The following is a 16,075-nucleotide window of genomic DNA, read 5'->3' as shown; positions in this document are numbered from 1 at the left end:
AACTAAAATGGACTGGAATGGGTGAATTATACTCAGATGACCATTATATCTACTATTGTGGGCAAGAATCCCTTACAAGAAATGGAGTAGCCATCACAGTCAACAGAAGAGTCCGAAATGCAGTACTTGGATGCAATCTCAGAAATGACAGAATGATCTCTGTTCATTTCCAAGGCAAACCATTCAATATCATGGTAATTCAAGTCTATGCCCCGACCAGTAATGCTGAAGAAGCTGAAGTTGAACGGTTCTATGAAGACCTATAAGACTTTCTAGAACTAACACCCTAAAAAGATGTCCTTTTCATTATAGGGGACTGGGATGCAAAAGTAGGAAGTCAAGAAACACCTGGAATAACAAGCAAATTTGGCCTTGGAGTACAGAATGAAGCAAGGCAAAGGCTAATAGAGTTTTTCCAAGAGAACACACTGGTCATAGTAAACACACTCTTCCAATAGCACAAGAGAAGACTCTACACATGGACATCACTAGATGGTCAATACTGAAATCAGATTGATTATATTCTTTGCAGCCAAATATGTAGAAGCTCTATACAGTCCACAAAAACAAGAATGGGAGCTGACTGTGGCTCAGAGCATGAACTCCTTATTGCCAAATTCAGATTTCAATTGAACAAAGTAGGGGAAACCACTAGACCATCCAGGTATGACCTAAATCAAATCCCTTATGATTATAAGGAAGTGAGAAATAGATTCAAGGGATTAGATCTGATAGACAGAGTGCCTGATGAACTATGAATGGAGGCTTGTGACACTGTACAGGAGACAGGGATCAAGACCATCCCCATGGAAAAGAAATGCAAAAAAAGCAAAATGGCTGTCTGAGGAGACTTTACAAGTAGCTGTGAAAAGAAGAGAGGTGAAAAGCAAAGGAGAAAAGGAAAGATATACCCATTTGAATGCAGAGTTCCAAAGACTAGCAAGGAGAAATTAGAAAGCCTTCCTCAGTGATCAGTGCAAAGAAATAGAGGAAAACAATAGAGTGGGAAAGACTAGAGATCTCTTCAAGAAAATTAGAGATACCAAGGGAATATTTCATGCAAAGATGGGCTCAATAAAGGACAGAAAAGGTATGGACCTAACAGAAGCAGAAGATATTAAGAGGTGGCAAGAATATACCGAAGAACTGTACAAAAAAGATCTTCATGACCCAGATGATCACAGTGCTATGATCACTCACCTAGAGCCAGACATCCTGGAACGCAAAGCCAAGTAGGCCTTAGGAAACATCACTACCAACAAAGCTAGTGGAGGGAATGGAATTCCAATTGAGCTATTTCAAATCCTAAAAGATGATGCTGTGATAGGGCTGCACTCAATATGCCAGCAAATTTGGAAAACTCAGAAGTAGCTATAGGACTGGAAAAGGTCAGCTTTCACTCCAATCCCAAAGAAAGGCAATGCCAAAGAATGCTCAAACTACCACACAATTGCACTCATCTCACATGCTAGTAAAGTAATGCTCAAAATTCTCCAAGCCAGGCTTCAATCGTATGTGAACCCTGAACTTCCAGATGTTCAAGCTGGATTTAGAAAAGGCAGAGGAACCAGAGATTAAACTGCCAACATCCACCGGATCATCAAAAAAAGCAAGAGAATTCCAGAAAAACATCTATTTCTGCTTGATTGACTATACCAAAGCCTTTGACTCTGTGGATCACAATAAACTGTGGAAAATTCTGAACGAGATAGGAATACCAGACCGCCTGACCTGCCTCTTGAAAAATCTCTATGCAGGTCAGGAAGCAACAGTTAGAACTGGACATGGAACAACAGACTGGTTCCAAATTGGGAAAGGAGTACACCAAGGCTGTATATTGTCACCCTGCTTATTTAACTTCTATGCAGAGTACATCATGAGAAACGCTGGGCTGGAAGAAGCACAAGCTGGAATCAAGACTGCCTGGAGAAATATCAGTAACCTCAGATATGCAGATGACACCACCCTTATGGCAGAAATTGAAGAACTAGAGAGCCTCTTGATGGCTCTTTCCTGGCTGGAACCATGGAGGGTGCAGAAGAGAAGAAAAAGAAGGTTCCTGCTGTGCCAGAAACCCTTAAGAAAAAGCGGAAGAATTTCACAGAGCTTAAGATCAAGTGACTGAGAAAGAAGTTTGCCCAAAAGATGCTTCGAAAGGCAAGGAGGAATCTTATCTATGAAAAAGCTAAGCATTACCACAAGGAATACAGGCAGATGTACAGAACTGAAATTCAAATGGCTAGGATGGCACGAAAAGCTGGCAACTTCTATGTACCTGCGGAACCCAAATTGGCGTTTGTCATCAGGATCAGAGATATCAACGGTGTGAGCCCAAAGGTTCAAAAGGTGCTGCAGCTCCCTTGCCTCCGGCAGATCTTCAACGGCACCTTTGTGAAGCTCAACAAGGCATCAATTAATATGCTGAGAATTGTGGAGCCATACATTGCATGGGGGTACCCAAATCTAAAGTCTGTAAATGAATTGATCTACAAGCTTGGTTATGGCAAAATCAACAAAAAGTGAATTGCCCTGACAGACAATGCATTAATTGCTCGATCTCTTGGGAAATATGGAATCATCTGCATGGAGGATCTGATTCATGAGATCTATACTGTTGAAAAACGTTTCAAAGAAGCAAACAACTTCCTGTGGCCCTTTAAATTGTCTTCTCCACGAGGTGGAATGAAGAAAAAGACCACCCATTTTGTAGAAGGTGGAGATGCTGGCAACAGGGAAGACCAGATCAACAGGCTTATTAGAAGGATGAACTAAGGTATCTACCAGGATTATTTTTGTAATCTGGTTAATAAACAATTGAAACAAATTGAAAAAAAAAAAAAAGAGCCTCTTGATGAAAGTGAAAGAGGACAGTAAAAAAGTTGGCTTAAAGCTCAACATTCAGAAAACTAAGATCATGGCATCCGGTCCCACCACTTCATGGCAAATAGATGGGGAAACAATGGAAACAGTGAGACTTTATTTTGGGGAGCTGCAAAATCACTGCAGATGGTGACTGCGACCATGAAATTAAAAGATGCTTTGTCCTTGGAAGGAAAGTTATGACCAACCTAGACAGCATATTAAGAAGCAGAGACATTACTTTGCCAACAAGGGTCCATCTAGTCAAGGCTATGGTTTTTCCTGTAGTCATGTATGGATGTGAGAGTTGGACTGTGAAGAAAGCTGAGCGCTGAAGAATTGATGCTTTTGAACTGTGGTGTTGGAGAAGATTCTTGAGAGTCCCTTGGACTGCAAGGAGATCCAACCAGTCCATTCTGAAGGAGATCAGTCCTGAATATTCATTGGAAGGACTGATGTTGAAGCTGAAACTCCAATACTTTGGCCACCTGATGCAAAGAACTGACTCATTTGAAAAGACCCTGATGCTGGGAAAAATTGAAGGTGGGAGGAGAAGGGGATGACAGAGGATGGGATGGCTGGATGGCATCACCGACTCGATGGACTTGAGTTTGAGTGAACTCCAGGAGTTGGTGATGGACAGGGAGGCCTGGCATGCTGTGATTCATGCGGTCGCAAAGAGACACAACTGAGTGACTGAACTGAACTGAACTATAAGTTACCATTTTTATCTTTTCTGGGCATGAAGATAAGGGAAACACTCTAGGGATGTTAACTCTGACCACGGTGACTAGCATCAACCCACAGGATATTATAGTCAGCAGCTAGCTTCAGTAGTAAAAGGCCTCCCACTCTTTAGGGGGGAGTCATTTCAGTGACTGCTTGTGCAAAGCTAGTGAAGAACTTAGGATGGCATCTCTTTTGACTGTCTCCACTCAGCTGAACCTCTTGAATTCTCATCACACTTGGCATTATTCTGAGTCAACTTCCTCTCACGAGGTATGGTTGCTTTCTTTACCTAATATTATTGTGGCTCGATGTTGTAATCTTGACCATGCAACTTTACTTCCAGCAACCCAGGATGTTAATGACCATGACTGTATTATGCTAACTCATTACCTTCTTACAAGATGACTTAACAAGAAATCCCTATTGATACTGCTAACTTAATTTTCTTTAACAGATGGATTTTACTTAAAGGATGTACAGGGACATTATCTAGCTGATATGCAATAATATCCATGGTGGACATAATTGAAAGCTCTTATTTACCAGCTCAAAGTTGGCACAACAGGCTGCATTAATTGCTCTATAACAGAGCTTGCCAGCTAGCTAAGGATTAAGTAGCAAGTATTTACATTGACAGCTACTCTGCTTTAGGAGTAGCTCTTGATTTTGGAATCCTCTGAAAGAGAAGGGTACTTCTTACTTCCTCAGGCCAACCCATAAAGAATGAGAAGCTAGTGTCAGAATTTTATTAGACTGTATACAATTACCTAAACTAGAAATTATTAAAATACCTGGACATTTCAAATTTGATTCAATAGAGGCTAAAGGGAATTCACTGACACAGCTGCTAAAGGAGGTGCTTTAAGTTCTATTTCTGTCTAGCTGCAAGAATGTCTGCTGCTCAAACCTAACTCCCAGTGTAACTGTTAAGAAACTTCTACAGGCTCACAACTCAGTACCAGGGACTTCCCTGGTGGCCCAGTGGTAAAGAATCCACCTGCCAATGCTGGGGACATGGGTCTGATCCCTGATCCCGGAGATCCCACACGCTGTGGGGCAACTAAGCCTGTGCACGTAACTCCTGAGCCCACACACCACGAGCCCGTGCTCCACAAGAGGAGCCATCACAATGAGAAGCCTGTGCACTGCAATTAGACAGTAGCCTCTGCTAGAGCAACTAGAGAAACTCCGAAGGCAGCAATGAAGACCCAGTGCAGCCAAAACATAAAAACAAACAAAAATTAGAAAATTTTAAATAAAAAAAAAACTTAGTACCAGAGATGAAAACTAAATATAGAAAAAGAAAGGTTGATTCTTTGATCCCACCTCACAAGTATGGCTTAGACCAAGTAAGAGACTTGTAGCGCCTATAGGGGCTCAGTTACTCTTACTCTCGCATGTATCTTCCCTGGCCCATTTGGCTCCTGAATAAATAATTTCATGGGGGAAACTATCACAGGTTGGTTCTCCCTTGAGCTGGCCCGCTGTTCTAACAGCATCTCCCACTCTAATAAACTTTATTTCCCTCACACAAAAAAATAATAATTTTATGGGGGAAACAGTGTATGTGGAAGCCCGTCCCTATGGTAGCCCGCAGGACACATACTCAATGCACTAGTTGCCCTAAGTATAATCTCAGAAAACCACTCCATGAGTCACAAGGTCACCTTCCCCTTGCTAAAGACCTCTTGAGTTACAGCAATTGGACTTTGTCCAAATGCCACCATCTTAAGGACACAAATATATTTTGGTAATGATCTGTGTCTTCACAGTGATTGAAGCTCTTCCCTGAACAAGAGCAAAAGATTAAACAGACGATGAACTGCTATCAGGGGCTTCCCTGCTGGCTCAGCAGTAAAGAATCCATCTACAATGCAGAAGCTGCGAGTTCTATCCCTGAGCAACCCACTCCAGTATTCTTGCCTTGACAATCCCAAGGACAGAGGAGCCTGGCAGACTACAGTCCACAGGGTCACAAAGAGCTGGACACAACTGAGCAACTGAGCGCACACACACAGAAACTGCTACTGGAAAAAATATTTCCTGTTTGAGGGATCCCTTCTGAGTTGCATAGTGACTGAAGAACTCACTTCACCTAACAAATAATTAAATCCATTTCTAATATTTGGCCAATGATCCAGCATGTTCAGAGTACTTATATTCCCCAAACTTCAGGACTGGTGGAAAGAACTAACAATACCATCAAAAGAAAAAACTCAATTGTCAAAACTCTCACAGACTTTCATGGCCAAAAGCTCTCCCTTTGGTTCCTCTCAAACTTAGGTCCACTCTTTTGGGTAAAACATCAATTGTCTCCTTTTGAAATAATCACTGGGCAATCCACGTGCTTAGATGAAGGCATGTATGAACCAGCATTACTTAAAGGTGATACATTACTGTCAAGAGCTCATTAAAGCAATTAAAAGAAAATGGAAAACTAGTAACTATCTTCACAGTGAGCACCTGGGAGACAAAGACCTTAAGGACATTCAGGCATTTATTTCCAGCCCTGGGAAGAGCTAGACCCGGGCGCCCGAGGGGTGGGGGGGTAGGGGCATGAATTTGAGCCCTGCTTCCCAAACATTTGGAAAACGCAGGAGAAAACAGGACTGTGGACACCAACCCCCTCCCCACCGCCCCGGAGACCACAGCGCCTCCCACGCACGAACCCTCGGTGACTGAGTCCAGACTGTCCTTTGTTGACCTTCCCCGTGGTCACCGCATGATATGGGGCAGACAACAGGCAGGCTGCGGGCACAGAGAGGCTCCAGTCCTGGAGGCAATGCTGCCGGGTGCCGTGACTGGGCCAGACGCTCGGGGTACCAGCTGCCAGCCCAAGCACCACGCTGTGAACCAGACAGGACTGAGGTCCGGGCGGCGCCCCCGCCGACTCGGCTCCGCAAGCTCGAACTGACAGCGGGAAGGGCCGGGTCCAGCCATGGCCAGTTACGTCCAGCTCTTGTCTCGCGTATTCACCATTTTGCGGCTTCCGGCGTCCCTCTAGAGTCGTCACTAGGGCCCCCACGTCCGGTCCCACGACTGGTGTAGGTCACAGCGCGACAAACGTAGCGACAGAGCCACCGGGGGCCCTCGCGGTCGAAGGCGACGCCAGGCCCCCCGGAGCATGGCGTGAGGGGCGGCCACACCGCTTACGTTACGGAGCGTCCTCCCACCCGCCTTCCCCAGAGGCGCCCCTAATTGGACATTTCTTAAGGCTCCGCCCCTTCGCGCCGGAGCATCTGTGGGCCCGTGTGTTCCCGCCAATGCTGTTTGTAAGTAGGTAAGCTGAAACTCCAGTACTGTGGCCACCTCATGCGAAGAGTTGACTCATTGGAAAAGACTCTGATGCTGGGAGGGATTAAGGGCAGGAGGAGAAGGGGACGACAGAGGATGAGATGGCTGGATGGCATCACCGACTCGATGGACGTGAGTCTGAGTGAACTCCGGGAGTTGGTAATGGACAGGGAGGCCTGGCCGTGCTGCGATTCATGGGGTCCCAGAGTCGGACACGACTGAGCGACTGACTGAACTGAACTGAACCTCACCGCCTGATCGGTCACTGCAGCTTCTTCTGAAAGCAAGAAACGGGTGTGCACCAGGAAGTTTCAGCGTCAGTTTTCAGAAGGAGGAACACCCTTGTTCAGAAGGAGGAACACCCAATCCAAGTCAGGTTAGAACAGGACAGCGTGATGTCCTGCAAGAGTCAGGGTCTTGGGATAATGCTTTGAGACCACACGTGGAACTGTGACCCTTGTGAAGACTTTGCATGCGGCAACTAAATATACCGCGTGCCAGAAGGAAGGTCGAAGAACCTGTGCAACAACTAAGACCAGGCACCGCCAAATAAAATATTCTTTAAATGACCAAATGTAGTATAGTCTGGCTCCATTTGCATCTTTGACTGCTGACAGCGCTGAGGCTTCCACCCATTCCTTCCCTACTCCCACATATTTGTTACTTTAGATGAAGATAACCATGGCCTTTAATGAAATTGGCCCTGGTGGAAAGTCTGAACAAAGGCCTAACCTGAGCATAGGCACTCTTCTAAGACCAACCACAAACTGAGATTTGTTCAATAAAGTTCTCACATTTTACACTGGAAGGAAGTTTACCTCCGTGTTTTAGTGTTTCCCTAGAGAACTTTGAAATGCAAGTAGCTATCATATCCCTAGGGCAATTGAATTTCTTATTTTTATTGATATAAAGTCAAGGTTATGTAAATGTGGGATATACCTGAAAACTCTCAATATGTTTAAAAGATTGGATTAAAACTAATGCATTTATTTGTTTAAACAGCTTTATTGAGGGACTTCCGTGGTGTTCCAGTGGCTAAGATTCTGAGCTTCCAATCCAGGGGGCCCAGGTTCTATCTCTGGTCAGGGAACTAGATCCTATATGCCGTAACTAAGACCTGGAGCAGCCAAATAAATATTGTTAATTTTTTAAAAAAGAACTTTATTGAGATATTATATATATGTGTGTGAAGTCGCTCAGTTGTGTCCGACTCTTTGCGACCCCGTGGACTGTAGCCCGCTAGGCTCTCTGTCCACGGGATTCTCCAGGCAAGAATACTGGAGTGGGTTGCCATTTCCTTCTCCAGGGGATCTTCCCAACCCAGGGATCGAACCCAGGTCTCCTGCATTGCAGGCAGACGCTTTATCCTCTGAGCCACCAGGGAAGCATCATTACATACATATATATAAATATATATATATATAAATATATATATATATATATAACACAATAGACTCCTTTAAAGTTTACAATTCAGTGGTTTAGCATATTCACAGATACATGTAATCATCACCACTGTCAATTTTAGAACAGTGTCATCACCTTTAAGAAAATCCTCTTCTCTTTAGCTATCACGATTTTTAAGGCTAAAAAATGTGCTGAGTTTGACAGTACAGTAACTCATGTCATTGTTCCTGGTGATACAGTTCAAAGCACCCTGAAATGTATGCTTGGAATTCTCAGTGGATGCTGGATCCTAAAATTTGAATGGGTGAAAGCATGTCTACAAAGCAAAGAATGTGAACAGGAAGACAAGTATGAAATTCCTGAAGGACCACAGAAAAGCAGGCTCAACAGAGAACAGCTGTTGCCAAAGCTGTTTGATGGATGTTACTTCTATTTGGAGAACCTTCAAACACCATCCAAAGGACAACCTTATTAAGCTTGTCACTGCCAGTGGGGGCCAGATCCTCATTAGAAAGCCCAAGCCAGACAGTGACGTGACTCAAACCATCAATACAGTTGTGTACCATGCCAAACCTGATTCTGATCAGCGCTTCTGCACACAGTGTATCATCTATGAGGACTTGTCTAATCATCGCCCAGAAGGGGTTCGGCAGGGCGAAGTCTGGATGGCTCCTTCCAGCTGGTTTACAGATTGTGTGATGTCCTTCGAGTTGCTCCCTCTTGACAACTGAACTCGCACAGTCTGATAACCTAGTGATTGCACTGTTCTCATCAGTCACATTTTTACAAATAGGTAGACTCATTCATCGGAGAAGGCAATGGCACCCCACTCCAGTACTCTTGCCTGGAAAATCCCATGGATGGAGGAGCCTGGTAGGCTGCAGTCCACAGGGTCGCGAGGAGTCGGACATGACTGAGCGGCTTCCCTTTCCCTTTCCCTTTCCTAACTTCCCACCTTCCTCCTCGAAGTCCCAGCCCCAGGCAATTGCTAATACACTTTCTGTTTCTAAAGATTTCCCTATTCTGGATTTTTATGTGAATGGAATTATATAATGTGGTCTTTGTGATCAACAAATCACTTAGCATCAGATCTTAAGGGGCAGTCATGCTGTAGCATGTGTCAATAACTGATTCTTTAAAATAACTTTTTTATTGTGGTTAAGTAACATTTCAGTGCTTTTAAGTCCATTTACATTGTTGTAAAACCATCACCACCTATCTATGTACAGAACTGTTCATCTTGCAAACCTGAAATTCTATATCCATTATAACCAGTAACTCTCCATTTCCCGCTTCCTCCGCCTTTGGCAATACCCATGCTACCTTTTATCTGTATGATTCTGACTATTCTAAGTACCTCATGTAAGTGAAATCATACAGTATTTGTCCTTTTGTTACTGGCTTCTTTCACTTAGCATAATATCCTCAAGGTTGATCCACTGTGCAGCATATATCAGAATTCCCTTACTCTTTTAAGGCTGACGAATAAGATGGGGCTTACTGTTGTCATTTTGCTATTTGTCTTCTATATACCTTATAGGTGTCTTGTCCCACATTTAATGCATTACTGTCTTCCTATGTGTTTAGTTTTTTGTTGTTGTTTGTAGTGAAATGTTTAAGCCCCTCCCTCATTGCCTTTTGTGTATATTCTATAGTTATTTTTTGTAGTTACCATGGAGATTACATTTAAATCTTTATGTTATGACGCTAATTTGAATTTACACCAGTTTAATAACATGCAAAAACTCTTCCTTATATTTCTATCCCTAATTCTTTTCATTTGTCTGCGTCCCCAAATTATATCTTTATATACTTTGTGTCCAAAAATATAAACTAATAATTTTAAAAATTTATTAGTTTTTAAAATTATATAGAAAATACAAGGTGTTACAAACCAAAGCTACAATAACATTGGCTTCTACACTAACTTTTATTTTTATTTGTTTTTATTTATTTTTTAATTGCTTTACAGAATTTTGTTGTTTCCTGTCAAACCTACACTAATTTTTAATGTATTAGTCTCATAAATCATGTAGGAAATAAAAAGTGGACTTACAAAGTGTTGTTATAATAATACCAGGCAGGTTTTTTTTGCTTTTTCTTTTTTTGGCCACACCACACCCTTATGGCAGAAAGTGAAGAGGAACTAAAAAGCCTCTTGATGAAAGTGAAAGAGGAGAGTGAAAAAGTTGGCTTTAAGCTCAACATTCAGAAAACAAAGATTATGGCACCCAGTCCCATCACTTCATGGGAAATAGATGGGGAGACAGTGTCAGACTTTATTTTGGGGAGCTCCAAAATCACTGCAGATGGTGACTGCAGCCATGAAATTAAAAGACACTTACTCCTTGGAAGAAAAGTTATGACCAACCTAGATAGCATATTCAAAAGCAGAGACATTACTTTGCCGACTAAGGTCCGTCTAGTCAAGGCTATGGTTTTTCCTGTGGTCATGTATGGATGTGAGAGTTGGACTGTGAAGAAAACTGAGCACTGAAGAATTGATGCTTTTGAACTGTGGTGTTGGAGAAGACTCTTGAGAGTCCCTTGGACTGCAAGGAGATCCAACCAGTCCATTCTGAAGGAGATCAGCCCTGGGATTTCTTTGGAAGGAATGATGCTAAAGCTGAAACTCCAGTACTTTGGCCACCTCATGCAAAGTGTTGACTCATTGGAAAAGACTCTGATGCTGGGAGGGATTAAGGGCAGGAGGAGAAGGGGACAACAGAGGATGAGATGGCTAGAGGGCATCACTGACTCAATGGACGTGAGTCTGAGTGAACTCCAGGAGTTGGTGATGGACAGGGAGGCCTGGCGTGCTGCGATTCATGGGGTCGCAAAAAGTCGGACATGACTGAGTGACTGAACTGAACTGAACTGATAGGACATCTGAGATCTTAGTTCCCCAACCAGGGAAAGAACTCACGCTCCTTGGAGGGCAAGTGCAGACTCTTAACCACTGGACTGCCAGAGAAGTCCCATGGTGACCCCTTCTTGAGGGGAATTGGAAACATTTTCAAGGGACAAATATGACAACTGGAACTACATGAGCTCATAGCCAGGACAAGGATGGTCTCTCCGGCCTCCAGGGCCAGTCAGAGCTGATCACAGCCTGGGGAGGGGAACTTAGAAATGTTTGGAGGAATGTCCCCTAACTACCAGGCCTGACCTGAGCTGTGGACAGGACCCGGGCACTCTGCTACAGCAGCTGGAGGGCCTCTACAGCTCGATGACTAGTTACTACAGAGAAACTTTGAAAATGTTTCAGGTGGCGGATTCAACAAACAGGACACACATGTGACTGTAGTTCTGGTGTAGGAAGCTGACCCAGGGCCTTCCTGCCCTCAGAAAACATTTTCAAGATGTTTGGGTCTCACTGAGGACAGTTGCCTGCCAGGAACCACCCCACCCCCAGCCCCGCCCCATTCCTCTGTTGCAGCCCCCTGAAGACTCAGCCTTCTGAGGGAGACTTAGAAACTTTGGTGGAACTTCTGAAAGAGTCAATTCTTAGGTAGGTTGATTAGTCTGGGGTCCCCAAGGAGGAGAATGGGGTCCAGGGCTCTCAAGGAGGAGAAAAGGGCAAACTTTTTCTACATTGTTTTGTCTTAGTCAATATAATGATGTATCTTGCTGAGGACATGTATCTCCTTAACAAGACCCTTCTGACTAATCTTGTTATCTTAAAATAATAAGATTATCTTGTTGTGGGAGTGGGTCTGGTAAGACCTTTCTATTGTTAGCTCTAATCTTGTTAATTTAAGATGTCTATTGTGGGAGTGGGTCTGGTAAAAATATATAAGGCCTTGATAAGACTAGCTAGCTAGTGGGGCACTCTCCTTCCCCCTTCTGATGTCTGTATCAGAAGCCTTCCATCCCCCTTCTGATGTCTATGTCAGAAGCTTTCTCTGCCCCTTTTTATACTTTAATAAAACTCTGCTACACAAAAGCTCTTGATTGATCAAGCCTGGTCCCTAGTCCCAAAGCTAAATCTTCTTCAGAGATCATGAATCTGATATTGTTCACCATATGCTATCACCTCCCTGGTGGTTCAGTGGCTAAGACTCCACACTCCCAATGCTGGAGGCTGCGTTCAATCCCTGGTCAGGGAACTAGATCCCATATACCACAACTAAGGGTTTGCATGGCTCAACGAAACATTCCGCATGCTACTGTAATAAAAATTAATTTTAAAAACAACATTTTGCGTGCCACAACTAAAAAAGATCTGCCTCCCACAACTAAGACCCTGGTGTAGCCAAATAAATTAATTATTTTAAAAAGAAAGTTTTTGGAAAGCTTACATGGAAATGAAGTCCCCAGGGAAAATTATTGGAACCTCCTTGACCTTCTGGGGGCCAGGGCTACACCCTCACCCCAGGACGAATTGGAAATGATTTCAACTGCTACTTCAGATGATCAAGCATCTCCTGGTTGACCTGGAATGGTCTCTGCCACTGGAAGGAGGCTTGCAAAGGTTTGGGGGGAGTGTCCAAGAATAGGCACTCCACTCCAGTACTCTTGCCTGGAAAATCCCATGAACAGAGGAGCCTGGCCGCTGCAGTCCATGGGGTCGACTCCAGTTGGACACTGGGTGCCCTATCTCCGCCTCCCAGGTCCCTCCTCAAGAGGGAAAATTTTCTGGACGCACATCCAGCAACAGTGCCCTGCGCGATCCTGGCGCCAAGAGGAGGACCTAGAAAATTCTCAGCAGGCGCTCCCAACAATCCAGCACCAGGGTGGGAATGCGGCCAAGCCCAGGGCTCCCAAATCCTGGTCACCTGAAACGCCTCAAGTCGGTCCTCCCTGGTGATGGGGACAACCGTGCGCCAGTCACCTTGCCCATGCAGTTCCCAGGTGCCCCTCTCCTTTATACTGCAGTGACAGACTCAGAGGAGCCCTTGTTCGGAGTTAGAGACGGTTCGTATAACTGCGCGGGCGGCCTCATGGAACTCGCCCTTGGGCTAGGCATTCATCCCACTTCAGCCAAGCTCCTGGGACGATATAAAAATGGCCGCCAGGTGGCGCCCGACAACCAGCGCAACCTGGACAGACCTGCACCCTAGATATCACCTCTCCTGGGTCTCACTGGAACAGGGTACCTCAGCTCAGCAGCCCGAGGATGACCTGGTGGGACTGGGACACCATCCATGGAACTCCTTAGACGGCCGAGACTGATCACCACCAAAGGGGGGTTTAGTCATTTTTGAGGAGGCATCCCCGTACTAAAAAAATCTAAGACCATGGCATGTGGTCTCTCGCCCCACGGGCAAATAGAAAGGAAAAACATGAAACCAGTGACAGATTTTATTTTCCTGGGCTCCAAAATCACTGCAGACAGTGACTGCAGCCATGAAGTTCAAAGACGCTTGCCCCTTGGAAGGAAAGCTATGACAAACCTGTGACTCAGCTTTCTCCAGGGCCTCCCAGACCACCTCAGTTCTGTCTCCCCTTCTCAGGAGGGCTTAAAAATATTTAGGGGGGCACCCCTGGTGACCCAACCCCACACAGGAGTTCCCCCAAACCCTGGACACCCACCAAGGTGGTCCCTAGCCCTCCTGGTCCCTGCCTCTCTCCAGAGGAGGAATTGGAAACACATGTGGTGAACATGGCCCATCAGTGACCTTGGCTAGGCCCAGAATGTCCTCCTGGGGCCTCCCTGATGGCTAGGATCAGCTGTCTCCTCCAGAGGATGATTTAGAAAAATGGAGGGGGGCTGTGGAGAGTGCCTCCAGCAACTGGGCCACACAGGTATCTGCAAGTGATAGTGGGAGCCCTCAAAGCCGAAGCCAGTAGCCTTCATTCAGGACTTCCCCGGTGGCTCAAGCGGTAAAGCGTCTGCCTCCAATGCAGGAGACCCAGGTTCAGTCCCTGGGTCGGGAAGATCCTGGCGCCAAGAGGAGGACCTAGAATTGAAAGGAGAAGGAAATGGCAATCCACTCCAGTATTCTTGCCTGGTAAGTCCCATGGACAGAAGAGCCTGGTGGGCTACAGTCCACGGGGTCACAAAAGAGTCAGACACGACTGAGCATGCACACACTCCAGTGACCAGGCCTCAAGTGGGTCCGGCACCCTCCCTGGTTGGTCCAGGCCCCAGACAGGCCATGGGCATTCCTATACAGCCTGGGTTGGCCCCAGTCTAGTGAGGAAGACTTAGAGATCTTTTCAAAAGGCAATCTTGAAGGTTGGCACCCACACAGAACCACCACGGGCTGGTGCACCCTCACCCAGCCTCTCTGGGTCTATGCCCTTGCTCAGGAGGGAAGGATGCAATGACCAGGGCGCAGTGGTCCCACTCCACAGAACACATGGGTCATCCAGTCCAGTCTACACCACCAGAGAGGACTAGACACATTTTGGCTGGGCACCTCCTAAGATCGGGTCCCACACACAACCACTGGTATGCCAAGGCCCCCACCCAGAACTCCCTGACTAGCCTGGAGCCTGTTCACACTAGATCAGGACTTAGAAATGTTGCAGGGGTAGGTTTCTGCCAACAGGGACCCACACTGGACAGCAGCTGGGTTGCTGTGCCCTTGGGCCTCCGTCTGGTCCAGGCCTTCGCCTCCACGAAAGGTCACATAAACTTTTCAGGAAGTGGTCTCAATGACCGAGACCAAAGCCCATGAGCCCATGACCATGGGCTAGAATGTTCAGCGCAGGCCATTGCCTCTATTTTCTTTTTTAATTTTTATTCATTTCTTGGGCTCTGCTGGGTCTTCATTGCCTTGCAGGCTTTTCTCTAGTTGTGGCAAGCAGGGGCTGCTCTCCAGCTGCAGTGCGCAGGCTTCTCTTGCTGTGGAGCACCGGCACGCGGGCTCAGTAGTTGCAGCACGCAGGCTCAGTAGTTGGGACTGCTCCTCAGCATGTGGGATCTTCCTAAACCAGGGATCAAACCCATGTCTCCTGCATTGGCAGGCAGATTCTTCATCACTGACCCACCAGGGAAGCCCAGGTTGTTGCCTCTTTGAATGGATATGTTTTCAGGAGGCACCACCAGGTGCCATGAGTCCAATACCAGGACCCATGCAGAACCACAGCCTGGCCCAGACGCCCATCCTGAGCCTCTCTGGCTAGCATGTGCCTGTCCCCACCACCAAGGACACCTTGGGGAGGTTTGCAGGAATGCATCAGTGATTGGGCTCTAGGCAGGACTGAGGAAGGACCCAGGGTGACCCCCATGGGTCTCCCTGGATCCAGGTCGCCCTGGATTTAGATACATTTTTAGAAGGCAAATGGATAATCAGACACGAAATGCTATCCCTGGGGCAAACACCCTGGCCCAGATGGATCCCTGCCTCCAGAGGAATACTTACAAGCAGTTTTGATGGGCGCTTCTTATGATAGGGCCTGATGCAGGACAGCAGATAGCCCTGGGGCACATGCCCCCAGACTGTGCTGGCCAGCTCTTCCTCTCCTGGAAGGAAACTTTAAAAATCCTGGGGATGGCTATTCCCTGATGGCCCAGTGATTAGGACTTGGCGCTTTCACTGTTATGGCCCTGGATTCAATCCAGGGGAATTCAAGTCTGGGAAACATGAACCTCCCTGGTGATCCAATGGGTAGGGCTCTGTGCTACCAACACAGGGGGTCCCGTTTTGATCCTTGGTCAGGGAAGTGGATCCCACATACCTCAACTGGGAGTTCACATGCCACAACTAAAGATCCTCCACAGACTCCCCTGGTGGCACAGTGGATAAGAATCCACCTGCCAATACAGAGAACATGAGTTTGATCCCTAGTTCAGGAAGATATCACATGCCACGGGGCAACTAAACACGTGTGCCAC

General features: G+C 46.0%; 2 pseudogenes; both read left to right on the top strand.

Annotated features, from left to right (window-relative positions):
- The first annotated feature begins 2,021 nt into the window (after positions 1-2,021).
- On the top strand, positions 2,022-2,810 carry LOC138441707 (large ribosomal subunit protein uL30 pseudogene; annotated as a pseudogene).
- Positions 2,811-6,712: 3,902 nt separating this feature from the next.
- Positions 6,713-9,020, top strand: LOC138440649 (BRCA1-associated RING domain protein 1 pseudogene; annotated as a pseudogene).
- Positions 9,021-16,075: the final 7,055 nt, after the last annotated feature.

The sequence above is a fragment of the Ovis canadensis genome, chromosome 5, assembly GCF_042477335.2.
Source record: "Ovis canadensis isolate MfBH-ARS-UI-01 breed Bighorn chromosome 5, ARS-UI_OviCan_v2, whole genome shotgun sequence".
NCBI lineage: Eukaryota > Metazoa > Chordata > Mammalia > Artiodactyla > Bovidae > Ovis > Ovis canadensis.
The sequence above is the reverse complement of the archived record's forward strand: the minus strand, read 5'-3'. Positions and strand labels throughout refer to the sequence as shown.